The sequence below is a fragment of the Microtus pennsylvanicus genome, chromosome 5 (genome assembly GCF_037038515.1).
Source record: "Microtus pennsylvanicus isolate mMicPen1 chromosome 5, mMicPen1.hap1, whole genome shotgun sequence".
NCBI classification, from domain to species: domain Eukaryota; kingdom Metazoa; phylum Chordata; class Mammalia; order Rodentia; family Cricetidae; genus Microtus; species Microtus pennsylvanicus.
Genome location: NC_134583.1, coordinates 83,886,995 through 83,901,949, shown reverse-complemented (window position 1 = coordinate 83,901,949; position 14,955 = coordinate 83,886,995).

The window sequence follows — 14,955 nt, the reverse complement described above, 5'->3', positions numbered from 1 at the left end:
CCGGACCCCACTCCTACCTCTGGGAACATTTGAACCTCTCCTAGGCCCCAACTATCCCTTCCTCTTGTCTCCCAACCTCGTTGAGTCCCTGCCTGTCCCCAGTGGAGCAGATGCTTCTTCCTGTCAGAGTGACACAGACCAGGCCACCAGGCAGGAGGTGGAACATGATGGCTCTGTGGTGCCCTGGGGAGAACACTGTGTGCTGTAGCCTTGGTTTAGCCTAGGGCACAACACCCACCAGACTCTTCCAGCTCCATCGCTCATCCCGCCCTGGGCACCCTGCCAGTTCTCACCATTGCCAGCAGGTTTGGCCCCAGAACAACCACTGCACAGGTTGGGACACTAGCCCTTCGAGAAGTGGCATTGTGGGCCCCGGGTTTCAGCATGGCTCCTGGGATTGAGGGGCAGAACCAGGTTCCTGGTGAGCCTCTGTGGGACCCTGTGCCAGCCCCACAGAGCCTGGCAGCACTTGGCCCAGAGAGGGGAGAGCAAGGCAGCAGTGGCTCCAAGCCCCTTCCGTGCAGAGCGACAGGTCCTGGGTTCTGCCCTCTGGGGTTTCTAAGGCTGCCACCCTTGATGACATCTTCCCCTGTCCCAGTCAGGATGTGTCTGATTCCTTCTGGGTCCTGTACCTTTCCAGGGGGTGGGGTGGGAGGATTCCCAGCTGGATAGAGAGGAGGCCTGGGTAGGAAAACCTTTCCCACCTATAAGGGTCTGGGGCTACGTAGGCTGCTGTCTTACAGAAATGTGCATGGTCAGCTAAGAACCCTGGCCTGGAGGGAAGCTGGGGATCTTGGGAGTTCTGACCTGAAGCTTTCCTAGCATTCCCCTAGAAACTTCCAGTTTCTACCATGTGAGCATGAGGATCTGAATGCGAATTCCCAGAACCCATGTAAAGCTGGGTACAGTAGCGCCAGGTGTGTGTGTGTGTGTGTGTGTGTGTGTGTGTGTGTAAAACCTTTACCACTCTGGGGCCTGGGACCTCCTGAAACTCAGACCCTGTGGATGGCATCTGCCCAATCTGGAGGGTCACCCATGAGGTGCATCCCTGCTTTGTGAGAAAGGCCCTTCCATGTATGTTCCAGGGGTAAGGGTATAGAAACTGAGCCTGCAGGCAGCACCCACCATCCAGCCTGGCACCCCTTGCCTTAAAGGATCAGAACAGTGGGAGTTATGACTCTGGCTCAACTTCCTCACTGCATCCCTAGGCATGGCCTCCACCTTGAATTTGGGGTGTCTATAGAACACCCCAACTTTTCCAGGCTCTTGGAGGTATCACACACTTGACTTCCGGGGCCTCTAAGCTCTGTGTGCTAGCTCCAGGCTGTTTGGAGACCATTTATTCCTCCCTGTGCTTCCGAAGCTTTCCGCGCTCAGATGAGCAAAGGTTACTTTTATAATCAGATTATTTTTTCTAGCTACAAAGCTGTTTCTTCAATAATAAGTACAAAGCCACAGACATCTCATCCACTGATTCCAAAAGGTCATCCTGTGCCTGGTGACAAAGTCAACAGACAAAGAAAACACGGGGAAGTCAAGTCCCCATCCTCTGTGAGCCTTGAGCCTCTCCCCAGACACAAACCGAGCCTGCGTGTCACCTCGAGGAGCTTAGAGACCTCAGCGCTAATGGATAGGATACAGCTAAACACCTCTTTCCCCTGTCTTCCTCCCACCTCCATTTCTCCCTCTATTCTTTCATCCCTCCATCTACCCCTTCTGTCCTCCCTCCCGTTCATTCATCGCTACCCTTTCCATCTATCCCCGCACCACAGCCTCCATCCTTTCCTCACTCCCCCATCTTTTCTTCCATCCTTCCATTCCCACCTTATCCATTCCTCTACCCATCCCTCTCTCCCTCTATCACCCCCTCATCCATCCTTCCTGTCCGTTCATCCCTCTACTCATCCCTTCCTCCATCGGCCCATCATTTCTTCTATCCTCCCCCTCATCCGTCCTATCTTCTATCCATCTCTACATACGTTCATCCTTCCATCTCCCCTTACATTCTTCCCTCTCTCCATCTTTCTCTGCTCTCCTTTATTCTCCCTCCCCGCTTTCCTCTGCCCTTTCTCCCTCCATCTGTCCCTCCATCCATCTTTCCCCTCGCCCCCCATCCATCCCTTCGTTCATTTCCCTTCCCTTCTTGCTCACGTCTTTCCACCTAGACTTTTCCTGTCCCCGAGGGCACTGGCAGCCAGGGCGAGCTGCACCACACAGCTGTCACATGGGGCTCTGGCTTCTGTGTTCCAGCAATTAGCCCTCTCCTGCGTGCAAGGACTCAGCAAGCTTTAGCTCCACGTGGCCCTGTGCCGATGGTGGACAGATAAAGGGCCCGGCAAAGGTGGCGTCTGAGCATTAATGCTTGCTGTTCCTGCAGCTATCAGATGAGGTGCCCAGTGAGACAGGCAGGCGCCTTCCAGACTTGCGAGGCCTGGGCAGCATTGTCCTCCTCAGAGGCTCCACTCCTGCTGGTTCGTTTCCTCACAGAGGAGGCTGGATATAGAGACCCCGGAAGTTCCCTAAGGTCCCTTTGGAAGGTGTAGCCACAAAGCAGTGTCTCTGCAGAGGTGAAGAAGCCAGGAACATGTAGGAGAAAGATGGTCCAGGAAGTCTCCTCGGCAGGGCGCGCAGGTAGCCTCTGCCCGCACCTGTTTTCTCCATTTTGCTACATAATGAGATATAACATGCCTTAATAAGAAAATCAATAAATGGTTCTGAGGCCTTTAATGGAGAAGAAATAAACAACAACCGAGCCTGACTGCAGGGCACTGTCCAGGTTGGGACTGCTCTGGCAGACTCCAAGCTGGATAGCTGAGCTGGGCATCCTGGGTATGGGCTCTGCTCCTTCATGCTTTTTGTATCTGATTTGGACATTTTTGTCGAGGGAGCAACATGGGCTGGGGGTAGACATCCACTCCTCTGCCTGTAAGATGGGGCCTACCAGAGTAGTCATGGGCTGGCCTCATGCCTCAGGCAGGTCTTGCTGATCTAAATGGGACTCCAGTTTGGCAGGAGGCCAGAGTACCCCAAGGTGCCCCTCCCTGAACTTGGTCCTCCCACTTCTCACAGTTATAGTGAAGAGGGGGTCCCTAAGGGCATGTGTTACCGTCTCCTGCCCTCCTGTCTGTCTCGTGGCTGTTTGTCTAGACTTTGGCTTCTTTCACTTAATGTCTTCAAGATCAGTTCTTGTAGCGAGTGTCAGATTGCACTTCCTCCTTAAGTTTGAACAATATCCCACTGTGTGGGTGGGCCACAGCTTGCTCTGTTCGTTCATTTGTCGGCAGATACTTGAATGGCAGTTTGGGGGCTACAGATCACATCTGGAACATTTTGAGCAACCACATACATGTTTTGGTGGCATTAAATTCCTATCTATCTGTGGGTTCACCCCAGGTAAAAAATAGATCACATCATATTGAGATCCTAGGTTTAGTATTCAGGAGTCCACCAGACTGGTTCATTTTATGGTCATTGTTTTTTGTTTTGATTGAAACAGGTACTCTTCTTTGTAGCCCAGGCTGGCTTTAAACTGTGATCCCCCTGCTTCAGCCTCCTGAGAGCTGGGATGACAGGCAAGCACTGCCACCCCTTTAGAAACTTGCTTCCACACAGCCGCCACCAAGAAGACCTCAGCTCTTCATGTCCTGCCCAATGATAACTTTTCCCTGCCTTCTGGACAGTGGCCCTCCTGATGGCTCCTCCCTGGAGGTAATGGCCCCTCACATGTTGGCTGTCTTCAAATCCTTGGCCTATTCAAGTCTTTTGCCCATTTAAAAATCACCCCCAACAAAAGATTTTAATTTCTCTATAGTGTAGTCTCTAATCCTTTATCAGTTATGGGTTTTGGGAATACTTTTTCCTCCATCCTGTGTGAGAAACAAAGACCCTCACTTCATTAAAAGAGTACCGGAGACTCAGCGCTGGCAAAGCAAAGTTGTTTATCTTATGATTTTGCAAAATGGGCTTTGGCCTAGAATGGCTGTGTGCTGATTTACCATGAAGCGGTATGTTGAAATAGGGAGCTGCGGGGCTGCATCCCTGGCACCCGTCTGCCAGCATGGCTAGCTTATGCCCCGAAATAATTACACAGAAACTGTATTCTTTTAAACACTGCCTGGCCCATTAGTTTTAGCCTCTTAACCCATTTCTAATAATCTATGTAGCACCACGAGGTACGCTTACCAGGAAAGATCTTAACCTGTGGCTGTGTCGGGAGTGCGAATCATGGCGACTGCCTGACTCGGCTTCTTTCTCCCAGCATCCTGTTCTGTTTACTCCGCCTACCTAATTTTATGTCCTATTAAAGGGCCAAGGCAGTCTCTTTATTTAACCAATGAAATTAACACAAAACAGAAGACTCTCCCCCATCAGCGGTGGTTTTAAATTTCATATGTGTGCACTGCATTCACATCATGTCAATCCCCTTTCCCTCTGTGCCTCTTTTTCTTTCATTATTAGCACTACGTACACACACACGCTCATGCACGCACACACGCACACACACACACAAGCAAGTAACTATATAAATACAGCCTGTTGAGTCCATTTAGCGTTGCTCAGATGCGCGTGTTCAGGGAAGGCTGATTCTTTCTTCCTCAGAAGCCATTAATTGCTGTATCTCTTCATCTAGGAGTGGGGCTTTGTGGCATTTCCCCCAGCCATGTCGGCCTATCATTTTCGGGTCTTGTTTAGGCAGCCATATTCTTTTGAGCTCCTGGCTGCGGCTTCTGTGTTCCATCATAGGGTGACGGTTTGAATAGGAATGGCCCCAGGGACTCATGTACATAAGGGCTTGGTCATCAAGGGGTGGCGCTACTTGACAGGGATTAGGAGGTGTGGCCTTGTTGGAGAAAGTGTGTCACTGAGGGTGGGCTTTGAGGTTGCAGAAGCCCACGCCAGGCCTAGAATCACTCTTTCTGTGGCCTGCTGATCCAGACGTAGAGCTCTAGTTACCTCACCAGCACCAAGTCCGCCTGCGTGCCGCCATGCTTCTAGCCACGATAGCAATGACTAAACCTCTCAACTGTAAGCCAGCCCCAGCTACACTTTCCTTTATTAGAGTTGCTGTGGTCATGGCATCTCTTGACAGCAGTAGAACACTGGGACAAGGGGTGAGGACTACACCTATCTCTGGGTATAAGGATGAGTATTTAGAATGTAATTACGAATTATACTGGCTTGAGAAAGTGTCAATAACAGGTTGTCCTCTAGGATCCACGGCTTAACCAGCCATGAGTGGTTGACTAGATGTACAGGACCAGATGTACAGTTCCTCCTTCTGACGGGGCCTAAAGTCCAATTAGACGGTTGTTTTCATGAGCCCTGACTAGGAAAGATTCCTGCCCTCTAGCACTGACATGGCTGGTCTCACTAGCCAGATTGTTCTGTGGATGTGTCTCCACCTTCTAAGGCTGGAATTATGGGGGAGTGGGTTGCCAAGCCGAGTAGACATTTGCTTTAGTCAGTTCTGGGCATCTGGGCTCCAGTTGTCAAGCTTTAGGTGTAAGCACCTGAATCACTAAGCCGTTCTCCTCCAAGATGGAGCTCTCTCTCTTTGAAAGAGACTCCTCCATGTATTTCCACAGAATGCCAAGTAAGGGTTTCAGCAGGCAGGATGCCCCCTACCCCACCCTTGCTAGGCACTCGCTGCCCACTCTGGATTGTGTTTGTGTGTTCACCTGTGTGCACACTTGGTCTCCAGGGCGCACATTGCTGTCTGGAGGAGTTCCTTTGTCTGACCACTTCCCTGCAAAGGGCTCTTTGAACTTTCCTGGCTCCAGCCCTTTCCAGTGCAGCTTCCTGTCTAAAGCGATCTGCCTGGGGCTGTCACCATGACCTTTTGAGTTGATACTTTGCAGGAAGGAGATGCAGGTGTGATCTCTAGCCTGGGGAGTGCATGCATGGACTTTGGGTGAGTAATGCCAGGGGCTCTCTCCTGAGCTACCTGATGATGACCCTACAGTCTTGTCTGTCTGAAAAGGCTTTTTGCTCTGGCTGTTTGTGAAGTAGGCAGCCTGCATATAAAGCTCGGTAAGATCAATACTCACACAAACCATGGTCTACAAATGTCTGGAAGTTGGGCTTATGTAGTTGAAGGAGATCCCCAGCATAGGTTGACAGAAGGAAGTGGGTGGGGCTGGCAAGGCAGGGTCTCTGTGCCAACAAGCCTTGGGGCCCTGTAGTCACTGGCAAGCAGCAGGATCCATTGAAGGTGCTGGAGTGAGTGACCAAGGGTGCATGCGCGTGGTGAGATCACAGAAGTGTGAGTCCCGGGAGATGATGGACTAGCCTGGAGGAGCCAGGGGGACTGCAGAGCATCTATAAGGCTCCCCTTTATCAGTGATGACGTGGAGAATGATGCCCTGTTAGGCTAATCCTGCAGAGGAGGCCGGCCGAGGCCAGAGAGGGGAAGGAGAGACAAGCCTCACACTGCAGTGATCTCTACTTGGGTACAATATGGATGCCAGGAAAAGCTGTGGACATATCCTTGGACCAGGACGATGCCACTCAATGACAAGTTCCCTTTATGCCACCTGATGTAAGTTAGGGTGTTTCCATCCAGGACAGAACTCCCAAGTTCTACCCAGCATGTACCGCAGGCCAATTCTCTTGGTACCTGAAGTCTCTGATCCCTCTAGTGATAGCAAAGGTGGTTCACACTTCTTCTCTGGGGTTAGGAAAGCGTTCCAACAGCATTGGGGATGTCTCTACCAGGCCGAGCCCCTAGTGTTCTCATGAGACCCGAGGGGAATCCATATGGGCAGTGCATGGCATGGACAGAGACAGAATGTCTTCCTGTGTCTGTTTCCCAGGCATTGCCCAGATGGGAGATGTGCTTGGTGACATCACAGGAGTGTGAGTCCTGGGAGATGATCACTAGAAGGGGCCACCCTGTGCTGGGAGGGCCACCCTGTGCTGGGAGGGCCACCCTTTGCTGGGAGGACAACCCTTTGCTGGGAGGGCCACCCTTCTCTGGGAGGGCCACCCATTGCTGGGAGGACCACCCTTTGCTGGGAGGACCACCCTTTGCTGGGAGGACCACCCTTTGCTGGGAGGACCACCCTTTGCTGGGAGGACCACCCTTTGCTGGAAGGGCCACCCTTCTCTGGGAGGGCCAGCCATTGCTGGGAGGGCCATCCTTTGCTGGGAGGGCCACCCTGTGCTGGGAAGGCCACCCTTTGCTGGGAGGGCCACCCTGTGCTGGGAGGGCCACCCATTGCTGGGAGGACCACCCATTGCTGGGAGGGCCACCCTTTGCTGGGAGGACCACCCATCACTGGCAGGGCCACCCTTTGCTGGGAGGACCACCCTTTGCTGGGAGGACCACCCTTCTCTGGCAGGGCCACCCTTTGCTGGAAGGGCCACCCTTTGCTGGGCCCCCTGGTATATCTCAACCCTGTCTGACAGCCCCACTTAACCATTAGTCAAACTAGAGACGCTGATGATCATGAGCTCTCGGCATCTGCTGGGAGGTCACGACCCCGGAATGGCCCTGCCCACTACCCTGATCTCGCTGATATGTTGGCCTGCACAGGAAAGGTCTGTGCGGCCACTCCATCTGCAGGGTGTAAAAGAGAAATCATGCCCATGTGTTTGCTGGTATGGACAAAAGCTCCAGTGCCCGCCAGGGGACTGCCTCCCCCAGCGCCTGGCATCACTCTGCAGCCTGAAGCTTGATTTGCTGGCTTCTTGGACAAGAGCCAGATAACAGGACCATCAAGGAAGGTTGCAAAGCGTCCGCTCCTGACCCCACCCCCTTGAGGTCACATAAAGTTAATTGCATTTGGTGTCCAAAGGCTCCACGGGCCTGGAAAAGGTGGTCCCTGGGCCATGAGAAAGGTTACTTATGCAGGAGGATTCACAGGAAGAAAAGATAAAGGCTTTCTCACTGATGGACACCCCAGACATTCCAGCTGTTAGGTTTAGGGCAGGAGTTCAAAAGAACATGGATGTACTACTGGTAAGAGTCATTAGGACAGTTATCAGTGCTGTAGACAGACAGACAGCTAGGCATCGGCATCAGAGCCAACATCATGACAGATAGCATGGCGGATCTCTCCTAAGTGAGACTCTCTTGGGGTGGGTTCTGAGGATGATTTAGGTTTACAGCAAGAACCTGCAGGAAACTCTTAGACTTCCAGGCAGGAGGCAGGAGGCAGGAGGCAGGAAGGGGTCGGAGGCAGGACTGTGGCCACCAATGCCACCTTTGATGTAAACTCACTTCTCCTGTGAGAGATCCTGGCCTTGGGAGTCTTAGTCAGGAGCCCCAGATGATATGTCAGCAGGCACCTGTCAGTGTCTGTGAGCAGCTGCTGCAGATACTGTGGCCCGAGCAGTGGCTGGATTCCAATGTCACTTTCTTATATGTGAGTAGGGGATGCAGAGGAGCCAGGGAGAGATGCTTACAGTCTGCCTGCTCCTGTCGCTTCAATAGAAAATGTGATATTTCATTGCACCGAGTCTCTGTGGACACCAGCAGCAGGTTCCCAGGAGTCACCAGCACATGGTGAAGGAGGAGGGGTGCCGATGTATGCTCCCTTGAGGCCTCATCCTGGAGTCAGGTTGGCAGGTGCAGGCAGGGGTGGGGTGGGAGGGTAAGCACCTTGTGTTTGTTTGCAAATATGCGAGTTCCAAGGGGAACCTCCTGTGAGTGAGTTTAACAATGTAAAGGCAGGATGTGTCTCAGCCCCGGGGAAAACAGAATAGCTGCCCTTCGGAGATGTGAGTACAACATCTCTGACCCTGCAATCCTATTTCCGTTCGTGTCTCCAAAGGATAGAGAGCGGGTCTCAAGGTGGAGTCTGCACACTTCATCCAAGTAGCCAAAAGGGGGGAAAACACACAAGTGCCTGTGTCAGACAGGGTGAAATATCACTCAGTTTTGAAAAGGAAGAGTGTCCTTGGTGGTGTGCACAACCTTGAGGCCACTACATTGAGCAAGGCAAGCTCAAGCTCATCACAGGAGGACACACACCATAGGGGTCTGCTCACGCATAATTCCTAGATTTGGTCTAGGGAGTGGAACAGGATGGGGCACAGCTGGCTGAGAAGGAGCTGGCAGTCAGGGTTTCGCAGAGGCACAGTTTTAGTCTAGGGAAATGGAGAGGTGGATGGTTGGGGTGGCTGCATATCACTATGAGCCAGCGAGCTTTGTGCTGCTGAGTCATGCCCTCCATCACGGCTCAGAGGGCACGTTTTGTATCTACTTTTACCGCCGTAATTATTTGAACCCATCTTTGTCTCCTTTCCTGTCGATGTGGTAGACACCTGGACCAAAGCAACTTCAGGGAGTAAGGGTTTACTTTACCTCACAGTTCCGGTTTACAGCCTGCCATTGTGGGGAGATTGGAGGCGTCTAGTCAGACCCACAGGCAAGAGCAAGGAGAATGTGAGTCGTGCATGCTTAGGAGCTCAGCTCACTCTCCCTTGTACAGTCCAAACCCAAGGAATGGTGTCACCCATAGTAGGCAAAGCCCTGCCCGGCTGCCTTAACTAAGGTAATCAAGACAGTCCCCTCGAGACCTGCTCATGGACCACCCTGATCCAGAGAATACCTCACTGAGACTCTCTCCCCAAGTGAGTCTAGACTGTGTCAAACTGACAGCTAATAATCCTAACCATCACACCCCCCCCAATACCTTTCGGGTATTTCCATGCCTTTGGAATGGCAGGAACAGGGCTGAGTGAGAGCGGTGGCACACTGGGGCCACTTGAGGATGCCTCAAGGCCCTGTGAATCCCGAGAAAGCAGCCAGGGTGGGAACAGGCGTAATTAGAACAATTAAGGGTACTTCTCATATTTCAAATCCGTTGGACCATCAGGGGAAGCTGGGCAGCAGGTTCCTGGCCACCTTATCTGACTGCGGACAGAAGGGGGCTCCAGGCATAGACTACTGGTCCCTATTTCCAATCTTGGCACCTCTGAGTCAAATTTCCCACTCAACTGTGGAGCAGGATGGGCACAGACACTTGTCTGTCTCTGTCTTCAGGGATGAGGTAAGCCCTAGGTGAGAAGCCAAGGTCCTGTGGTAGGAGTCAGAGTCTTGGCCATGCTTCTCCCATGCCTGCCTACCCTTATCTACCCAGTATGCCTGGCACTGAGAGACCCTGCTGCAGGTAGCCTGTGACTTCTCTAAGTCTTTGCTAAAAGGTTACTCAGCAGGGAGAACACAGCCATGGTCCTTGCTCTACCCAGCCCCCCTATTGGATCCCCAGGCATCAAAGCTCAGCGTGCCACCTGTAGAAGGTCTGAGAGAGCCAGAGGAGTACCCAGAAGCCACTGGGGCCACAATGAAGAAGGTCCCTCCCAAACCTGTGGTTATCACACACTGAACCCATGACCCATGCTTGTTTTCGCTGCATGTTCTTCTCTCTCAGAGTCCCTCTTATTTCCCTGAGTTTTTGGGGTGCTGTAGTATGAGACTTGGCTTCCACTTGCTGTGATGGGCTTGGAAACTCCTCTGGGATTCATTTTCCTGTGGTCTCTAGCTTTGGGCTGTTGATCTTCCCCTGGAAATAGCTGTGGCTGCCTGAGGCATGGAGGCTGCCAAGGAACTGGATCCCTCTTGCAAAAGGAAATCAAGCCTACGTGGCCCTCTCTCTTCACCCTGTCATCCAGCTCTGCTGACTACTGAACTCCTCAGAGAGCGGTGGGTTGCCATAGGTCCCCAGAGGATGCTGAGTGAGGGTAGGGGGCACCATTAGATTGGGCTTCAGCCATCTCCCCCAGGGATAGGAGACTCGGTTCCCAAAAATGACATCTGCATGGAGTAGGAGTCCTGTCCATAAGCTGCATTCCCTACCACCACCAAGATGCCAGAGCCACAAAGGGGCTGCCCTGTAGCTTCCTGGAGAAGGGGGTGCTCTAGAGAGGTATTCTGGGGAAGGGAGGTAAAGAAGGAGGAAGAGAATAAAATACTGTGAATGAATGAATGAACTCCTTCACAGCTCCCAGGGTGGGAACTGAGACCTCAGCCATCCTCAGGCTTCAGTTCATCTCCACGTAGGACCCTGAGCCTGCAGCTGCCTAGACCCTGTGAAGCACAGAGATGATTAAAAAAGGTGGTGGGGAACACAGGCCAGCTCCGGTGTCAGGCGCCTTCATCCCAACTCCAAAGTAATCGCCTGGCAAACAAGCACTGTCTAAATATCACGGTGTGTGGGTCAGACGCACCGCAGCCTGGAAATGTCAGTGGTGGGGGCCTCCTCGGATCCTCAGGATTAGCCCAGGCACTTGAGCCATTTGTACTTGCTTCAGCCCCGGCCCTGGCCCTGCTCTGGGGTGGCCCAGGAATCCAGAGAGGCCCCAGGTGTGTGCCCACTGCAGAATCAAGGGGTTGAGCCTCCTGTGGGAAGGATGTCACCTGTGGGGTCAGACCGAGCCGGAAATGACTGTGGCCTGTGGAGCGACATACCTCCAACTCTTCACTAGGAACCCAGAGTAGGGCAGCCCCAAGAGTAGAGAGCCTTGTCCAGGCCTTCACTGTGAGACCACACACATTTGTTTCTTCTCGTCTGCCCCCTCACTTGTACAAAAGCTGACCTCTTGCTCAAATGGTAGTGAGTGCTGGGTAGGAACCATTGCTACCATCTAGACAAGCTCTGGGGTGAGGTGGCCGTAGCCATAGCTGTCATACTTGTTAAGTACAAAGTGCACCTCCCCCCCCCCCCCCCCAGTAGCGGTGCTGGGGACATTATACTAAAGAGAAGGACTTTGCCAGGTAAATAGAAAGATTGTCATTGGGTCCATCGAGTCCTAAAGGCAGGCAAGGTTCTGTTTACCAGAAGCCGTTCTTAAACCACAGGAACTGCCCTTAATCTGCCCCAAAGGTCAACAGTCTTGGGTAAGGGCATCTAGTTCAGGGTCAGTCCAAACATCCTGTATCCACTCAAAGACCCCACCCTACTTACTGCTGTATAACTCTACTTGTTTCTCCACTCCCCCTCAAGAGAGCCCTGACAGTTGGAACCCCAATTAATCTTTCTTCCTGCTCATAGAGTGGTCTAATTTAGGGGTTTACTGTGCCCTCACTTACAGAAGTGAGCACGTTCCGAGCTGGGTTTGGCTGTGTCACTCATGGTCCCGTTCTGTTTGTGCTAGCTGTTTATGTCAACCTGACACAAGCTAGAGTCTTCTGAGAAGAGGGAACCTCAGTTGATAAAATGCCATTTCCAGGACTGGGAAGATGGCTCAACCGTTAAGAGCACTGACTGCTCTTCCAGAGGACCTGGGTTCAGTTCCAAGTACCCGCATGGTGGCTCATAACTAATTCCAGTGGACCCAGCTCCCTCTTCTGGCTTCTAAGGACACCAGGTGTGCAAGTGGTACAGACACACATGCAGGTAAAACACTCATATGCATTTTAAAGACACACCCCAAAAAGCCTGTTAAGAGAAGATGCCTACACCAGATTGTCCCGCATCAGACTGGCCTCCATCAGACTGGTTTTCCATCAGATTGGCCTGTAGACATGCCTGTGAGTATTTTCTTAATTAATGATTCATGTGGGGTGGCTCAGCCAACTAACTGTGGTAGTACCAGCCTTAGGCAGATGGTCTTTGAGTGTATAAAACTGCAAGCTGGATGAACCATGGAGAATAAACCACTAAACAGCAGTCCTTCATGGTCTCTGCTCCTGTTCCTGCCTCCAGGCTCCTGCCCTGCCTTCCCTCAGTGATGGACTGTGATCAGGACATGTAAGCTAAATAAACCCTTTCCTCCCCATCCTGCTTTTGGCTATGGTGTTTATTACAGCGATAGACAGCAAGTAAGGCAGTGCTTTTATTATTTTGTATGTGTGCATGATCATGTGTGTCTGTATGTAACCAGCGGTGTAGAAGCCAGAGGTCAGCCTAGAATATTGGTTCTTTGATGCACTGGGAGAATTTTCCATCTGGAATCAGGGAGGAGCATGGAGGGAAGGGGCTGGCTATCTGTCTCCTTCCTCAGAAAGTCCCAGTGACAAAGCAAAGTTCAATTTGACCGAAGTTTTTCTGGAATAGCTAATGGATTTACTGGGCTCTTTTATAGACTGGATAAAGGGTTACTGACAAGAGCATGGGTGACCCCAAAGCAACCACACTGGAAAGTCTTCCTCATCAGGGATGGTAGCTTTCCCCATAGTCACACAGAAGAGCCCCATTCCTCCATTCCTCGAGTCTTCCTCGGACTATGAGCTGGACCCTTGCCCCAAGACACCAAGGCCAAGTACACAGGGCAGACTCACAAACAACTTGTAAAGAGGAGTAGCTGAAGGCTCCAGTGAGGGTCCTGTGACTCTTGCTACCCCCTTCCTTCTACACAGGACAGTCAACAAGCCCAGCCATGAAGATCATTTGCAGGCTTAACTCAGGCAAACTCATGAAGATGGCGGCTGTTTGGCTTGGAGAATTGTGCTGTGCCACAGACGAGGCCACCATGTGCTTTGAGATAATATCTCTTACTGTCCTGGAGCTGGCTGGCTGAGCCCTAGAGCCCTCCTGTCTCTGCATCCCAGTGCTGGGGTTACAAGCATACACCACCACATCTGGCTTTTTACATGTGTCCTAGAGATCACAATGTGCTAGGAACCCATACTTGTGTAACAAGCCCTTTGGGGTCTGAGTTACATTGCAGCACCACCTCAGTTTCTTCTCTTCGAGTCTCCACTTCAGTTCTGGCCTCCAACCTCTGGCTCCTCAGAAACACAGATCAGGGGAAGAGGCTATGCTGAGAGCAGAAACAGGCTGACTCCTCCATAGGTCACATAACTATCGTGTCAGCCTTACCTCAAGCAGGAGTGGGAATCACTGCCGTGTAAGTCCAGAGTGGTGATGGGGTCCATTTTGAAGTACAGATTCTCTCTCTCTCTCTCTCTTTTTTTTTTCTTGGTTTTTCGAGACAGGGTTTCTCTGTAGCTTTGGTGCCCATCCCGGAACTAGCTCTTGTAGACCAGGCTGGCCTCGAACTCCCAGAGATCCGCCTGCCTCTGCCTCCCGAGTGCTGGGATTAAAAACGTGCGCCACCACCGCCCGGCCTGAAGTACAGCTTCTCAAAGGGGGCTCCCAAGAGTAGCGGTGCTGTAGAGGAGGCCTATGTTCAAGGGCAGAACATCATTAGAGACCTTCAGTCTCAGGTCTAAATTTCAGTCCCCACATCCAAACTGATTACCCCAGTCTAGAAAGTATAAGAGATTATAGATAGACTGGCTGGTACTAGGTGGTATAAGAGATTATCAACAGGCTGCTACTAACTTCTGTCGTCGTCATTGTTGTATGACTGTGAAGAGACACCATGACCAAGGCAACTCTTACAAAAGCAAGCATTCCACGCTTTGTTGACACCCATGAGAGGCCTGACCCTCTCTGAACAGAAACAGAGGAGGAGTAGATGGGCTGGGGTGGGGGAGGAAATAAGGGGAAAGGAGGAAGGGAAGGCTGGGTTCAGGATGTAAAATAAGTGAATAAATGTAATTAATAATAATAATAATACAACATTGAATTGAGGGCTAGCTTACAGTTTCAGACTGAGTCCATCATCACGGTGGGACATGGCAGCATGCAGGCCGATGCTGGAACAGTAGCTGATCTCTAGGCAGAGAGAGGGAGACAGATAAGGAGATACTGGACCTTTGAAACCTCAAAGCCCACCCCGATGGCACACCTGTTCCAATAAGGCCACACCAACTCCAATGAGGCCACATTTCCTAATCCTTCTCAGTGTCGTTCCCTGGTGGCTAAGTATTCAAATGTAGAACTATGGAGATCATTGTTATTCAAGCCACCATACTAGGTAACTAAGAGGCTGTGAACCCATGGGACAGGAGCCCTCTCCACCTGGAGGAGCCTACCCTAATGACAGAGGTGACAGGGTTACTCCTGACCCCAAACTCATGGGAGTCTTTGCCCTCACCTCAGCTCAGCTGCCCCTTAGCCTCCCCTGTCAGTACCCCATACGCACAAGGAAGCTACAGCTTCT